The following is a 13,686-nucleotide window of genomic DNA, read 5'->3' as shown; positions in this document are numbered from 1 at the left end:
CCACGTCTTCGGTCTGTAAGTTTTTCAGTTCAGCATTTTGTTCAGCATTTTAGTTAAAGCATGAATTATTTTGTAAGCATTACTTCCAGATTTTCAGTATTTCAGTGTTCATTTAAAATAAATTATGGAATTATGCATGTTAGTTACGTATGGGTTATGTTGGAACAGTATGCCCCCTAGACGCATTTTAGAGCGCAACAGAGAGGAAGAGCCTCGCCGAGAGGACAGGGAGGAGCGTAGACCGGAGGGAGACCTACCACCTCCTCCACCACCCCCACCGGACATGAGTGCCCAGATGTTAGCTGGGATGGCACAGTTCTTCGCACAGTTTGCGGGGAACAATGCCGCAGCCGTAGCCGCAGCCGCAGCCAGGCCGACAGGGCCCGAGGCTGTTTATGAGCGATTCATGAAGATGCGCCCGAAGGAATTCTCTGGGACATCTGACCCCATGGTTGCCGAGGGATGGATCAAATCCCTCGAGGTTATCTTCGAGTTCATGGAGCTGGGAGATGCAGACAGAGTCCGTTGTGCCACCTATCTGTTTAGTGGAGATGCCCGCTTATGGTGGGAAGGAGCGTCAGTAGCCTTGACTTTGGCTACACTTTCATGGACCCGCTTTACGGAAGTTTTCTACTCCAAGTATTTTTCTGAGGAGGTTCGCACCAGGCTGACCACCGAGTTCATGAGTCTGAGACAGGGGGATATGACGGTTACGGAGTTTATACGTAAGTTCGAGAGGGGCTGTCAATTTGTGCCCCTGATCGCGAATGATGCCAGAGCCAAGATGATGCACTTCCTGGTGGGTTTACGGCCGATCTTGAGCCGGGATTTTAGGGTATCTGACCCTGCTACTTATGAGATTGCCGTCTCCAAGGTCTTAGCCGCAGAGCAGGATCTGCGGGATATCGAGAGGGATCGCCAGGACAAGTGCCGAGTCCAGGCACCGCACCGCCCTCCTCCTCATCAGAATCAGCAGCAGAATAAGAGGCCTTTTCATGGACCGCCCAGGAACCGAGGCCAGCAGCAGCAGCAGCGGGGACGCCCAGCCCCGAGGACTCAGGAGCACCCAGTCTGTCCCAGGTGCTCACGTCGCCATCCTGGAGCATGTATGGCTGGCTCAGGAAAATGTTTTAAGTGTGGCAGTCCAGACCACATGTTGCTGCAATGTCCTCAGAGGAATCTGCCTACCCAAGGCAGAGTTTTTGCTCTCCATGCCGCGGAAACCAACCCGGAGACTATGTTGTTGACAGGTACCTTTAAACTTTAAGTTATTATTTGAATTTCCGTGTTTTGGGAATCGGGATTTAGATTTGAACTTAGAACTGTTATAGGATTGCATGCTCTACTCAGATTTATTTTGGGGGAAATTAAGCTAGAAGAACCTTGACCTTTGCATGTCTATAAGTTTAGTTCTTGTAACTACTGGATTCAACTTAGAGCTCCGCTCTTTCAGGGAGAATTTTTATATCTGGTTCCGCTACCAAGGCCTTGATAGATTCAGGGGCCACTCACTCGTTTATTTCGGAGGTCTTTGCAAACTTTCTCAAGATCCAGACCATTGGGCTAGATACAGCCTTTTCAGTAGTGTTGCCGTCAGGCGAGGAGATGGCAGCTACCAACGTTATCCGAGATATAGACCTTGAGTTGCACGGTAAACTTGTTTATGCGGATCTGATTGTGCTACCGATGCCAGAATTTGACATCATCCTAGGGATGGACTGGCTATTGAGGAACAGAGTGTTGATAGACTTCCAGCGGAGATCCGTTCTTGTCCGACCGCCTGGAATGGAGCAGTTCTTATTTGAGCCGGACAGGTACTTTCCTTTACTGCGCATTATTCCTTATGTTCAGGCCAGGAAACTCATGCATAGAGGGTGTCGGGCATTTCTAGCGACCTTTTTATCTGTCCCCGAGGAACCCAGCCAGTCAGCCTCAGATGTTCCGATTGTCAGAGATTTCTTAGACGTTTTTCCCGAAGACGTCTCTGGTATGCCACCCGAGAGAGAGGTGGAGTTTTCCATTGAGCTTATGCCAGGTACGGCTCCGATATCCAAAGCGCCGTACCGATTAGCACCGACAGAGATGGCAGAGCTTAAGAAGCAGATTCAGGAACTTCTCGACAAGGAGTTCATTCGCCCGAGCTTTTCTCCATGGGGCGCGCCAGTCTTATTTGTGAAAAAGAAGGATGGCACGATGAGGCTTTGCATTGACTACCGGGAGTTGAACAGGGTTACAGTGAAGAATAAATACCCACTGCCGAGGATTGAGGATCTGTTTGACCAGTTGCAGGGAGCTTCGATTTTCTCCAAGATAGATCTGCGTTCCGGTTATCACCAGTTGAGGGTGAGAGATGCTGATGTTTCGAAGACAGCTTTCAGGACTCGTTATGGTCACTACGAGTTCCTTGTGATGCCGTTCAGTCTGACGAATGCGCCAGCGATCTTCATGGATCTAATGAATCTCGTATTTCAGCCGTACCTCGACCAGTTTGTGATAGTGTTCATAGATGACATTCTCGTCTACTCCAAGAGTCGGGAGGAGCACAGCAGGCATCTGACCACAGTGTTGCAGACATTGCAGAAGCACAAACTATTCGCAAAGTTCAGTAAGTGCGAATTCTGGTTAGAAAAGGTGGCGTTCTTGGGCCACATTGTTTCTAGCAGTGGCATTGAGGTAGACCCGGCGAAAGTCGCTGCAGTCAGAGATTTGGGTTGTGCCTCAGAATGCATCCGAGATCCGCAGTTTTCTTGGGTTGGCAGGATATTACAGGAAGTTCATTCAGGGATTCTCATCCATTGCCATTCCACTCACAGCACTGACCAAGTAAAATGTGAAATTTGTGTGGAGCGAGGAGTGTCAGAAGAGCTTCGATACTTTGAAGCAAGCTCTTATCTCAGCACCCGTTTTGGCTGTACCGTCAGGATCCGGTGAGTTTGTTCTGTATACCGATGCTTCGAAGCTTGGTTTAGGTGCAGTTTTGATGCAGCATGGGAGAGTGATAGCGTATGCTTCTCGACAGCTGAAAATCCATGAGAAGAATTACCCTACCCATGATCTGGAGTTAGCGGCCGTAGTTTTTGCCTTGAAGATTTGGAGGCATTATCTGTATGGAGAGAAGTGCCAGATCTTTACCGACCACAAGAGCCTCAAGTATTTCTTTACGCAGAAGGAGCTAAACATGCGTCAGAGGCGTTGGTTAGAGCTTGTGAAAGACTACGATTTTGACATTAGCTACCACCCGGGTAAAGCTAATGTAGTTGCGGATGCTTTGAGCAGAAAAGTCGCAGTGATGGCTCATTTGACGATTCAGAAACCTCTTCAGATTGAGATGCAGAGGTTTGATCTTGAGACTTACCCTCGAGGTAGAGTTCCTCGTCTATCTACCTTGACCATTCAGTCTTCCCTTTTTGACCGTATTCGCAGTGGTCAGGCCGCAGATGAGCAGTTGGCACAGTGAAAGAAGAGAGATGAAGCCAAGGGCAGTGTTTTGTATTCAGTCAGCGACGGTATTGTGAGATACCGAGATAGGATATGGGTTCCTAGCAGTGATTCTATCCGAGCAGACATCTTATCAGAGGCCCATACGTCCCCGTACTCCATTCACCCTGGGAGTACGAAGATGTACAAAGATCTGCAGCTATTGTATTGGTGGCCAGGGATGAAGAAGGACATCAGGCGTTTTGTATCCGAGTGCCTGACTTGCCAGTTAGTGAAGGCCGAGCATCAGAGACCAGCAGGTTTGCTCAAGCCTCTTCCTATTCCTGAGTGGAAGTGGGAGAACATTACCATGGATTTTGTGACCGGATTGCCGAAGTCAGCCAGGGGATCGAATGCTATTTGGGTGATTGTAGATCGTCTTACCAAATCAGCGCACTTCTTGCCTATTAAGACGACTTTCACCATGATTCAGTATGCAGAGCTGTATATCCGAGAGATAGTACGACTCCATGGTATTCCAGTTTCGATCGTATCTGACAGAGATCCCAGATTTACTTCCTCATTTTGGAAGAGTTTGCATTCGACTTTGGGTACGAAGTTGCTGTTTAGCACAGCTTTCCATCCGCAGACAGATGGGCAGTCAGAGCGAGTTATTCAGATCTTAGAGGATCTTCTCCGTGCTTGCGTCATTGATTTCTCCGGGAGTTGGGAGTCGAACTTACCATTGGTAGAGTTCACCTATAACAACAGTTTCCAGTCGTCTATAGGTATGGCTTCGTATGAAGCGCTGTATGGACGCAAGTGTAGATCTCCTGTTCATTGGGATGAAGTAGGAGAGAGAGCAGAGTTGGGTCCAGAGATTGTTCAGCAGGCAGCAGATGTAGTAGTCAAGATCCGTGATAGGATGAGGACTGCTCAGAGCCGATAGAAGAGTTATGCCGATCAGCGGAGGAGAGAGTTAGAGTTTGCAGTGGGCGATCATGTCTTTGTGAAAGTAGCACCTATGAAGGGTGTCATGAGATTTGGAAAGAAAGGAAAGCTCAGTCCGAGATTCATTGGACCGTTTGAGATCCTTGACAGAGTTGGGACGCTTGTTTATCGTGTGGCTCTTCCGCCGAATCTTGCCGGAGTACACAATGTCTTTCACGTCTCCATGCTGAGAAAGTACATGAAGAACCCTTCGCATGTGCTGAACTTTGAGCCGTTGCAACTTACTCCGAACCTGTCTTATGAGGAGAGACCAGTTCAGATCCTAGATAGACAGGAGAAGAAACTTCGGAACAAGCTTGTTAAGCGAGTCAAAGTCAAATGGCTCAACCATTCTGAGGAGGAAGCTACTTGGGAGTCTGAGCCGGAGATAAGAAGTCGATACCCTGAGTTATTCGGTGAGTTCTAATTTCGAGGACGAAATTTATTTTAAGGGGGGAAGGATTGTAGAACCCGTAAATCAGTAGACGTATAAGCCATGCATAATTCTAGATTTTTAAATTTAATTGACTTCATTGCATAATTATTTTAAATGCATTTATTTGAAGTTAATTATTCATTATTTCAGTTCAGTAGTTTGATTTTTAGCATTTCAGTTATTTCAGTGAGGCCGGACTGGAGTTGGAGTTTTGAGATAGAATTTAAGATTCGAGAAATATTTCCAGAAGTTAATTTAGCTAGCAAGTAAGTTCATTTAAGTTAGAAAGGGAGGTTTGAGGATTTAATTTAATTATTTGAGGTGATTAAGAAATGAGCTCATTTAAGTTACTTAATTAAGGGGTTAGCTCACTAAATTAATTAAAGGATTAGTAAGGCTTTTAAGGGTTATTAAATTACTAGATAATCAATTTCCCCCTACCATTTATCATGCATGTTTCGGCCACCCCTTGCCTAGACCACACATTTCCAACTCATCAACTTTGACCAATTCTTTGCATGTAACTAGTAGGATAATTCTAGGATTTTTGGGAGCACAATTTAATTAATTAATGGGCACATCCTAGTCTAGATATCAAGGGAGGAAATCGGCCACTACCTCCTAGAAGCATCCACCAACTCATTTGATATCAAACCATAATTCAAAATTCAAATTTAGGAGACTTAGTCTTGATATCTTTCCTTATATCTTGCACCTATCCCCCTCACTCCCCTAACCATCATATCCCCTCCCTTAGCCACAAAATTCAGAGTGTTTTTGAGAGAGGAAAACCGTGGGACTCATAGCTAAGCGAAGGGAGAAAAATCGAGTAGAAGAGGAAAGGAAAGAAGCGCTCCATCTCCTCCGTGCCGCGTCGTCGTCGTTTCGTTCGTTTTCTTTCGAAACGAAACCAGGCATGTCTAGATTTCTTTCAAACCTCAATCAAGTCATATTATCAATTATTTTTCAGTATATGATCATGTTTATTCAAGCAAAAATCGAGATCCATGTCAAAACTTTTGAAAACAACACATGCAGAATTTTCGAATTTTCCTTGGCAAGCTTCACGGTTTCTTTTGGTTTGTGAGTTTCAGGTGATTGGTTCGACTCCAGGCTCCCAAGGCGACTTATATACATGTAATAGGATGCATTAGGACCACATTTGTCCATCGGTTTCAGCCCATGTTCGCTGGAAAGCAAGAAATGACAGCAACACCATTTGTGTCCCTTTTTGAGTTCGAAATTTTCAGTTTGGTTGCCAAGGGGTTGGATCTGATCTTGGCTGCCCTAAAGGCTCTTAGCCATGGTTGGATCAATCCCCTAGCACGTCTAAGACGTGACTAAGTCGCCCTTTTGGTGGCTTGGTCCATGGCTCATCGGTTTTTAAATAATCAACAAGAACAGCCCCTTTCCCCATTCGGCCCCTTCCATTTTTCAGCATATGGTTTCGTTTCTTTTGTTGCTTGGTATGGATCTTGGTTGGCCTATGGCCCTTAGCCACGGTTCATATCATGCTCCTAGATGTCTAGATCGTGCCATGGTAAATCAAATGGCCACTGGAACGACGCAAGACATCGATCTAAGCAAAACACTACACAAGCATGCACGTTGGCTCTCGGTTGGACCCTTCGGTTGAGTTATGGTGTGATGCGGATTGTGGCTGGCCTAGGGCCCTTAGCCATGGTTCAAATCATTCCTTGGGATGTTGGTAAGAGTCTCTGGTCGGTGGTTCACGCCCCAATGGCCGGTAGTCTCGAAAACAACACAAGTTACACGGGTGTGCAGCTGCTGGAAATTTACAGCAAGTTGCTTGTGTCGTTTAGAAGGCTCGTTTGAGTTCTTGGTTGGCTTTCAGCCCATGGCCTTGGACTGGACAGTGCCTCATTGAGTTGGGAAGGTCATGTTTTTGACCGTTCATGATTCGGATCATTTTTGAGGTCGTACGAGAATTTACGGTGCAATGTGCCAAATTGACTCTCGAAAAAGCGTTTCGTGTGTTGGCCTCCATTCCACCTAGATTTCGACCCTATCATTTTAGGAGCATTATTTTATGATTTTTCAGCGTATTTTAATCATGACTATACGTCGGTTCGGTGTCGGTTCAGGTTGGCTCGGAGTCATGATTTAAATGCGAAGTCAATAGGCGTCATAGTCGCATCTTTTGAACGTAAATTGCATAGTTGGTCAAGTTTAAGCTATTGCATATTTTTCATGGCACAGTTAGGTTGCAGCGAGCCTGGGGACGATCCAATCCAATCCAGTTGGTAAAATTACAGGATTTTTCATTATGCCAGTTAATTATTTTACGTGCATTAAATAGAAAATGATTATTTTTAAGATTTATGCGATATGGCTTGTGGTTCATTCACTATGTGGGAGTGTTATTTTATACGGTCGCCAGTGACCGATCAGTTCAGTATGGTACCACCCGATCGCCAGTGACCGGCCAGCTCAGTTCAGTTTCAGCCTCCCCGGTAGCCAGTTATCGATCAGTTCAGCTTAGTGCAGGGGCCACAGGCGTAAAACATAATCTCAACAGAAAATTTTACCAGTTATTTCAGTACAGGCTCCAAGGAGCAAATATTTTTTTACAGTGATTTTCAGTTCAGTTATGCACGTATTATAATTGCTCAGCACAGATTATTTGCAGCATGCCTCAGGACAGGATATGTTAACTCATGCATATTTTGATTCAGATTTTTACTCGTTACCTGCGATTTATGCATGCTGAGTCTTTAGGCTCACTAGACTTGACTGTTGTAGGTACTGATGAGGCCAGGGCCGAGGGCGGGGACCAGTGAGCCAGCTTGGGTCGGCAGTAGTGGCACCCGAGGACCTCAGAGCAGCAGTTGTTATTTTATTCCGCAAATATTTTTATCAGTCGTTGGATTATTTTTAAATTGTGATTTTTGGCAAACTTTATTTTCTTCCGCTGCAATATTTTGAAATATTGAACTTGTTTCACCAGTGATTTTATGAATGAGGCCACTTAAGTTCTTTTAAAAAGAAAATTTTTAATTTTCCGCAAATTTTCAAGCAAGAAGTTCTAGGGCTTTTACACGGACTTTGAAGTAGATTTGATTTTCAACACTTGATGTAGTTGTTGAACAATAGTTGGTTATGAATGTATCTTGTATAAGACTTGTACTTTGGATCATGTTTTAGATATTTAACTTGATCTTGTGATATGAATGAGATGGGCCCTCTTTTATTATAGACTTTGTACACTGGTTTATGTAGTGTACAACATTTTTTAAAAAAAAATTTATGACCCAATTTCATTAATTGATCCTAATATTGATTAAGAAGATGAGTTAGCGTCCGGGTCCCCGCATCTTCACTCCGTATCTACCAAAGTTGAATCAATGGACTCCAGACTCGGAACTATCAACACTCAGATTGAGTTCCAATCTCAATCAATTCAGGCTCTAAATGAACAAGTTTCGAGTCACACACCACTTCTGGAGATACTGAATAATGGCATTGCTTCTCTTAGTGGACGAGTCAATCTCTTACTCACTCGAGTGCAGGTTACTGATGCCAAAAAGGGAGAAACAAAAAACAGAACAGAACCAGAAGGAAGAACTGGAGGACATCAAGCTGAATCATCCTTCAGAAATCTAGATCCTCCTCAGGATGAGGATACTATGTTCCGGGACATTGGAACATATGACTAGAATTTCTTACTGTTTTATGAACCTTGTTCCACTGTTTATTTACTTATTAATCATCTAGTTTTAATTGATATTTGCTTTATTATTCATCGCTACTAACTTCTAGGTTTTGGCATCACCACAAAGGGGGAAATTGATAGACTTAATTTAGTTGTGGTGATGAGAATCAAAATCAGTATGAATAGCAATTACCAGAAGACAATGCAAAGCAGATGCTATTGTTTCGCTTAAAAGCAGTACTTTAGCTTAGAAAAACAGAAGCAGTAATAAGCAGAATTTGGCTTCACTAGAGCAGTACTTAACGACCTTTATTCGATTGTTTCAATCTTAAATATTACCGTTACTTTATCAAGTACAAATATTAAATGCTTCATTAAATTATGAACAAAGTCATTTAATACGCATTACCTATTTTGGTATGAAACAAGACTGATTGTTTTGTAGTTTTTTTGCAGGAACCTTTTTAATCATTAAAGTTGTTTCTATCACAGGTCAAAGAAGCCGTTCTAATTATAGACGTTGGATTCAAGTTATCTATATATGGATCAAACTTATTTAGAGAACAACGCTGATCATTTTATCAAGAAACATATTATATATCCAACGTTACTTTGAGCAACTGTGAACCAATCGTTATCTTCCAAGCTCAATTTGCAGAAAAGCACTACACGCTTCATATCTTACATCTGATCTTTGGAGATCATTTTGTACTGCTGTTTCTTCACCTCTTCAAGCAAAACACTTTACGATAATTTTCGAAGAAGAGTTTGTAATCTGGAAAAGAGTCTTTTCCTGAACCTAGTTGTATTGAATTTTATTGTGTTGAGTTATTAAGAGTTTCAGTAGGCAAAAGATAAGTCCTGCTGAAGTGGGTGTGTACAAGTGAGTAATGTATAATCCAAAGTCTTTTAGTGATACCTTCTGGAAACAGAAAAAGGGGAGACGTAGAAGATTTTATCTTCGAACTTCCAGAAACAACTACTCTTCTACTGTCTACTGTTATTACTGTTTTTCACCTTACTCCATCGGATCGTTTCCGCACTTATGTTTGTGATCTGCTGTATTTACGCTTGAACAAGAACAGCTACAATCTCTAACAGGATTCTAGCATCCTTTGCAAATACTATCGTCAAAGGAAAGAGTTTATTCACCCCCCCCCTCTAAACTCTATATCGATCCCCAACAAGATTTTTATTAGAGATATTTTTATGCTTAATGTTATTGTTAACCGATCTTTTTAAAGGTCGATTTAGGAATTTTGGTTCGTCGATGATTTAGGATTTTATTTTATGCACTTGAGATTTCATATGTTAAGTTTATTTATTTGTTATTTTTTAGTTATGATTTATGCTTTAGTATAAAAAAAATCGAAGTCGTTTCATAAAGTCTATAAATGAGTTTATAAGTTGATTCTAAAATATGGAAGAAATGTAAGTTAGCTTAATTGCTAATTGAAAAAGGAGAGTGAAGCAAGCTGCCTGTTTCGGTAAAAGATTTCACAAAACTAGCAGCTGCCAAATATGAACAATGAAAATTTTGAACGTCGAAACTTTTAGTTTTTATTATATGAACAAGATCTATATACTTGACACATCGGCGCTGTCAGATCGTCGATCGGGATTATAATGAGTTCACACGTATTTATTTAGTTAATTTGTAATTTATTAATTAAATAATAGTACTAATAGTAGTAACTACTAATGTGTACAAAATTCTCATAAATTATTTTAGAGAGCTCTAGAATTAATTAACTAATAATTTAATTAAAGAAAATTAAATAATAATTATTTGATTTTAATTAATATGACAATACATATATTGTATGTGCATGTGTGGATATTATATATATGTATATGTGTGTGTGTGTGTGTGTGTGTGTGCCGCTACCCAGAAAGTTTAAATAAATTTTTTTAAATTCTGCACAGATTGGTAGAAGGCTGCCTGGTGGGCAGCGGGGCGATCGGGTAGCCTTGTCTAATATCTCGGGCAGTCCTATCCAATATCGGCTCGAATAGTTTCGGCCCAGGACGATTTTCTAAGTTTTCGAAATTTTTGGTTAAATTGATATTTTGTGAAAATACGAACGAATTTACCCCTAGAACGAATTTCTGATGAAATTAAGAATTTTTCTAATAAAATAAATTATTAAAATTGAATTTTAATTATTTATAGTAAAATGTGTTTAACGAGAAATTTAATTAATTAAACTTAAATAAAAATCTTTATTTAACTTATTAATTATGACAGTTAGTGATAATTTACAAGATACATGGTTCGAAGATAATATGTGATATTATTGAATTGATATAATATTTGATATTATATGGTTAATGGTGATCTAAAGCCATGACCAATTTTCTAGGTGCATGTTAAGATACTTTACATGTTAATTTTTTATTATTTCATAATTAAGAGTGAAACTGGTTTATGGCCCATCTCCTAAATTTGTATCTCAATGTGCCATGAAAATTTAATGTAATTATTATATTTAGTGGGAGATCAAGATTTGAAAATATTAGGACTAAATCCTCGAAAGGAATTCAAACTGGTCAATCAGAGCATCATCCTGTCCAACTGGTTGGTCAAACATTTCAGGTTTTTGGGATTGAAGTGTTCTTTTGTTGATATGAACTTCATCCTCACTTTCACCCTCTAAATTGATTTCTTCAAATCTATTGTTTAGTTCACTGGATCAGTTCACTTGTCAGTTGACTTTGTTTCATAAAAAACGATGTGCACGGATTCCTCAACATTTAGAGTTCTTTTGTTAAATACTCGATAAGCTTTGCTAACTAAAGAATATCCAAGAAATATACCTTCATCTGACTTAGCATCAAATACAGTTAGATGATTTTTACCATTGTTGTGGATAAAGCATTAGTAACCAAAAATTTTGAAGTAGGATACCACAGGTTGCTGGCCATTTCAGATCTTATATGGTGTCTTGCAATGTGTCTTCTTAATCATTGATCTGTTCTGGGTATAGTATGCAGTGTTCACTACTTCAGCCCAAAATCTCTAGGGTAATTTCAGAATCAGCGAGAATTGTTTTAGCAGCCTCTTTAAGGGTCATATTTATTCTCAATAATTCCATTTTGTTGAAGTGTTCTAAGTGCTTAGAACTCATGTCTGATTCCACGATCTTTATAAGCACATGACTAGGATATGACCAAAAAAGTCAATGTGCAACAATTTTAATATTATGTTTGATGGGTTAAACCCTTTGTTTTTAAAATATGACCTAATTTGCTTCTCAAACTGACGAGCTGAATAGAATGTCTTTAAAAAATTCAATTTTGGGCAGACCAGTAACCAAAGCATTCTTGATCTGATTTACAATGGCTATGAAATTTAAATGATTTAACATCTTGCGCTACAACTAGTTCCTTGGTAAGTTGGAAGGAATGAATCACACTAGTTCACTCGATTGAGTAGTCCAACTGATTTTGTGTGTATTGCCACATATGTCACCTGTCATTACAATGCATCTAGAAGTATATTTGACATTAAATATATTCTTATTATGCTCAACTGTATAATCATGATCACACAATTGACTTATGTTAATTAAATTATAATTAAGATTTTCAACAAGTAATATGTTTTCAATGATAATGTTACCGTAGATAAACTTATCATTACCCATTTTTATTCCTTGCAAATCATCTCCAAATTTGACATTAGGTCCAGTAAACTGAGTCAATTTAGATAGCAGTTTAGCTCCACCAGTCATGTGTCTTGAACATTTACTGCCCAAGTACCAGACTAACTTCTTGATTAGTTCAGTTTGCCCTGCAATCACAAATGAAGAATACTATTAGTACCCATACCTACTTGGTTCCAGACGGGATTAGTTTTTTTAGAACCCAAACTTGTATCAGTTTAACTGACCGTCCACTTGCTATGTTCCAAATAGGTTGGACATATGCATGTGTGCGGCGTATTCTTTGTGTAGTAGAAACCATATATTGTTTACGCTTTCCAACTTCGTTGTTCAGCCTATATATTTGTGAACAGGCTTGATATTAAAGTATCAGTTAGACTTGACTTTCATCGAGTTAAGCCTAGCTAAATTGGTTTGGATAGGATTCTAGTCTGGCTGAGTATTGGAACTCTCAGACATGTAACCAACACCAAACTTTCTACCTTTAATCATATTTTCAGCTTGTTTACCAACTTGAGGGATGGGTTCTTGATATTCATATACCATACTGGATTCAAAATATGAATGTATTTCTCATGTGCACATATCCAGTTTTGTTCGAGTACTCGTGTCAGGAATGCTTTCATTGTTGTTGAAATCGAGCCCAATTTTGTCTCCAATAGGTTTCTGCAACTCTTGCATTTCAGTTAGAGTAACTGAAGACTTGTTCCAGGATGAAACTAGCTTAGTTAGCTTCTTATTCTAAGATTTTAACATCTGGTTTTCATCCCGTAATATTTCATTGTCAGTTTTTAGTTTAGCAATATCTGACTTTACACTCATTACTTTCACTAGACTATTCTTAGTTAGTTCAGTTTGATGTCTAGCGGGTTAGTTTGTTTTGATTTAACTTCCTCGAATGATTGAGTAAATCTTTTTTCCATTGGCCATGTCATAAAGTGCATTGACAAGTCCTCTCGTAAAAAATCAGTTGATTTAAAATCAAATATCTGCTCACTAGTAGATTCCAGCTCAACATCATTGGCCATCAAGCATTTCGCTTCTTCATCTTCACTGGAATTAGTCGACTCTTTTGATTCAGATCCACTTTGACTTGGTTTCCTCGCCAGCACTTTCTGGTCATGTTTCTTTTTGAAGGGTTTTTTCTCATCCTTGGATCTTATTCAGTCAAAAGATATATTGTCCTTCTCAGATAACCTCTTATCATCCTTCCTTGCTTTATGGCAGTCTAATATTAAGTTACCAGTCTTGCCATAGTTGAAACGGTTATTGAAGTTATTAGTTGACTCCATCTTTTAGTAAGATCTTCGGTTGGATCCTTGATTTTTCCTTGGAAATTTTCTAAATTTTTTTATAAACAATAAAATGGAATCACTGCTCCATTGTTCATCTGATTTTTCATGTGAACCTGATGGTTCCAATTTCACATCAATTAGAACCTTAGTCAATTGAGAGATATTCTTATTATCTTATCTAGTTTGCAATTTGAATTCATAAGCTTTTAA

Source organism: Primulina tabacum, chromosome 3, assembly GCF_025594145.1.
Source record: "Primulina tabacum isolate GXHZ01 chromosome 3, ASM2559414v2, whole genome shotgun sequence".
Lineage (NCBI taxonomy): Eukaryota > Viridiplantae > Streptophyta > Magnoliopsida > Lamiales > Gesneriaceae > Primulina > Primulina tabacum.
The sequence above is the reverse complement of the archived record's forward strand: the minus strand, read 5'-3'. Positions refer to the sequence as shown.